The following is a 4422-nucleotide window of genomic DNA, read 5'->3' on the forward strand; positions in this document are numbered from 1 at the left end:
AAAAGGCTTAAGCCCTAGCATCGATCTGCACCGAGTGACAATGTGGCAGCTAAGATGGCAGTGCAAGACGACAGGCAAACAAACAGCACTCGCTGAAAAGTAACTTACGTAGCGACTACGTATGTACAACATTGCTGTCCGTCTAACGATACAAGTGGACTGGCGGACTATTGTACACGCAGACACAGTGTATATTAGCGTATCGGCTATTTGCTTAAACCCTGGGAAGATTGTGATGTAAAGCAGCAAATTATTTAACAAATCAGTATATACACACTCTAAAACACTTTGCAAGCATTAAATGTTGTCGGAACCATCAGCGATTTAGTTAATATTATTGCAGATCGACATTGTTCGATCCTGATATGTCAGAAATACACTACAGTTTTCTTAGTCACAACAATTTGCCTTTTCCTGTTGATTTAGGCGAAAAAAAGATGTTCTGCTTCTACGAAAATAACAGCGAGAGAGAAATTTGTATAGAGTCTGTAAAATATATGTTTAAAATTAGAACCTTTCTAGAGGAACCAATATCTATATACGTAGTAACAAAACCTTTTATTGATAATTCACAATTTTCTGTTTGTGGTTTGTAGTGATAATACATCATTAATCATAACAATGATTATCATGACTATGAAGCACGCACATACCTCCTCCTGAGGGGAGAGTTCATGATGGCATTCGCAAATCTACACTCATGATGCACACAAACCAAAGCTAATTTTTACCAACCAGGACGTTTTCGTTTTTTCATCTTTTTGAAATTCATGAAAGGATACTGTTGGAAATTTTATGTCTGAACTGTTTTCTAAGGACACAGCAATGCCGATACTCATTTTTTTTATTATTATTATACAAGCCGATACTGTCGAAGACTATTGTTAGCATCCAGCTTGTTCATACAAGTATCAACAGGATGCATCAAGCGAAGTTGTCGATCCTCCGATTGTGGCAAAGGTCATAGGCATGTATAATTCTCCAAAACTGTCCATACTGGCCGCGGGCAGCAGACGAGATGCAAGCATGTCTTTGTCGTCCTGTACTGAACTCGTAATAGACGTCCCTCGCCTGTCCCTCAACATTAACTTTATTAATATGATTCATTTTATATAAATTTATGTTTTTAGAAACAAATTCTTATAGATTTACTGAAATCTGTGGACACCTTTGATGACAAATGGCGTTCCCCACCCCTGATTTAAAAAAGCGGTCAGGTGGCACAACGGTTTTCGCCTGCCACCAATACAGTGAGGATTGGCTGTGCCGGGTTCAGATCTCGTCTCAGGCACGCTGTTCTTTCTCTGCATGCGTCATCTGTTTACAGGGCTGACTGCCTTGCCGTAATATAGTCTTAGTTACTGACTCGGCGTAAAACACCGATCCCCCCGACACACACACACACCGATTTGAAACAGGTTTTTCAGCAAATTTTCCTGGTCTTGCTTATCTTTGTCATTCGTACATGTACTCATGCACAATCACAGGATCACGGATGCAAGTTCTCACACGCGGAAGCATGCATACACACATACACTGAGAAAGACAAACGAGAATATAAAAATAGTAGGTAGTTCATTCCAGACTGTAGATACAAAGCTAATTATTGAGTCTCGGTTAACCACTTCCATAAGATTGGAGTATTTTTGTCACACAGATGGGTGACGCCACGTTTCAAAATTCCATAAAAGTTCATCTTGCTGTAATAAGTGATGATAGAGAGTGATAACTGACTAGTATTATTGATAATTTAAGTATCAAAATGTGGACTTAATATCTACATCCATCGTGTACAAGGCAAACATATATTGCAATCAGGGTTCCCCACCTACCTCCCTTTTTTGTTTGATTGCGTGTACGTTACCCTCCACCATGGCTATATATACGAGTGTGTTTGCTTCTATATATGGAAAATATGTGTGTGTGTTTTTCATCAATAGTTTTATTAAAGTCTTAAAGTCTCTCTCTTGTTTGTTTGCGTGTTTTCTAGTTAGGGTAATGTCTAATCCAAGTATCAAAAGCGCGGTATAAAAGCTCTACCAGCACAGTACTGCTGGATAACCTAATGGGAGCTTTCTTTTACACGACTATATGCCCCATATCACCCATGCTGTTCAACATCTTGTTTTGTTCTCTAGAACATCATGAGTGAAACCCTCCACGACTACCACACTTCCATTTCCATCGGTTTTCAGATGACAGATATCTGTTAGCAGGCACTAACAAAGAACTGTAAGATCTTACCCACAGGCTGAAAGACTGTTTGAGCGCATATGAAATGAGACCAATACTGATGTCCTGGTCCTATGCATAAGCATAACAAAACAATAAGTATGAATTTAATAGACAAAATGGTTTTATTGTTAAATAATTTGATTGCTCTATCGTTTTCAGAACACGAGATATAGGTAGGTGTCCGTCCTATTAGTTATGTACAAAATGGACAACTGTATACTATTTATGTACAGCAGTACCAAAACAACACATTCCGACAACACAAACAATTCACTCAAATGGTGAATACGAGATCACACATTGCTAGCGGCATTTTCCTATAAGAGCAAAAACTGTTCTCGGTCACTCACCCAACCCTTTGATTTCTTTTGATTCTGAATCTCAATGATGACTGAATTACTACTAATACTTTCCTTGCCAATCTTTTTTTTAGCTGGAAAAATTAACTTGCAGTGCATACATATATCCTTTTATTTAAAATATGAAATCCCAGTTATAAATTTTAAAAAAATATTGATTCGAATATGGACAGTCACTATCTTGCAAACAAAATACATAATTAAAAGATTTTGCCAATCTGATGCCTTGTGAGATCTACAGGGCACACTTTCAGTCGTTAAAAAGGCAGTGTATAATTTTCAGTGTCTCAAAATACAAAAGCAAACTTACATGCGGAAAATGAATGAAGCAGAAATCTTCTGTGCTTGGTTTGCTGATATGCTTGGCAGTACAAAAATGTCGACTTATCAAAACACATGTTCTAATGAATGATGTAACAGCATCATGAAATCATTTGCAGCAACTTTTCTAAACAACATTTGCACATGCAGGTTCAATTTCCACATACGAAAAAAAAAATTAGAGATCACTTTTTCATAATTGTCAGCTTTGAATATGTTTTAGCATATTAAAAAACTCTTTTGCTGAAAACTTATTAAGCAATTAATCAGAAAAAGCATTGCATTATAAAGTCTTTAAAAAGAAAGACTTGTCTAAAATGCCCATACATTTTTGAAGAAATTTGACGTTTGTAAGGACTGGTGTACATGTAAACTTTGCATTTCAAAAAGTTGTGAGAACTTTTTCCTGAAACATTAAAACAGCCCTCATAACAAACTGATAATTTAATTATTAATCTGATCATACCTCCATAGTTTACCCTATTGAGATGTGCCTTGTAGATGCCAGTATCCCAAATATAGATACTGTTGTCAAAGATGGAATCAAACTGAAATCAACAAAACTGCTAATTATCCCTGACTGCAGCTTTATTTCTTTGAATGCATCTAGTATTTATTATTACACATTTTGCATTTTGTGAAACAGGCTGTAAACTCTTTTTTTCTCAATACAACGCTTACTTTTAGTCTTTTCTGTATCTGGAAATTTTGACAGAGATCCGTATTGATAGTATGAGGTTTTTGAGTAACTTCTTAATATGTCATTAACTTAATGATTAAGGACATCAGGGCTTCTGCTTACGCAAAAAAATTGCATACAGTACGCATTAAAAGTTCGGAGGAACCCTTCAAATTTGGGCGAAGAACAGATACAAAATTGGGTAAGTGTAGTGTCTGACATCGTAGCCCAATCTATTGTCGTCTGCTACAGGTGAGAGTTACTTCCCTTGCACTGAGTTGTTTTTTTTTTTTTTCCCCCTTACCGTGAAGAGTTCCCTTAATCTATTTCCAAGATGTCGTTGACAGCCTGGTTAGAATCATCGTCTCAGAAACATAAAGAAAATGAGCACCCCAAGTACAGTGAGCATAAGCTCATCACAGATGCTTGCAGACTCTTCATGGCACAGAAATCTCGCCGTTTCTGACTAGACGTTACAGTGCTTTGTGTGCCTGAAAGGCAGTTGAACAAAGTATGTTGATTTGTTGATTTTTTTTTTCAACTTTGTAAAGGGACCCCTTAGAGTTAGCCTGGGACCCATTAGAAATCTGAAGAAGGGGTCCCTGGGACCCCAAAGAATTTCGCCTTAGCAGAAGCCCTGACAGTATCTACACACAGAAGAAGACTTTTAATACTGCCTGATCTTTGATGCATGCGCTTGATTACAACACTTGATTTATGGCTTCCTTAACATGTCAAAAAGTAGTTTACTCTAAACAATTTACTGTTGCTTTCACTGTTCTTCAGTTCCGGCAGTTTAGTCTATTTCAGTTCCTTCTCTTTCTCTCT

The sequence above is a fragment of the Pomacea canaliculata genome, linkage group LG2 (genome assembly GCF_003073045.1).
Source record: "Pomacea canaliculata isolate SZHN2017 linkage group LG2, ASM307304v1, whole genome shotgun sequence".
Taxonomy (NCBI): domain Eukaryota; kingdom Metazoa; phylum Mollusca; class Gastropoda; order Architaenioglossa; family Ampullariidae; genus Pomacea; species Pomacea canaliculata.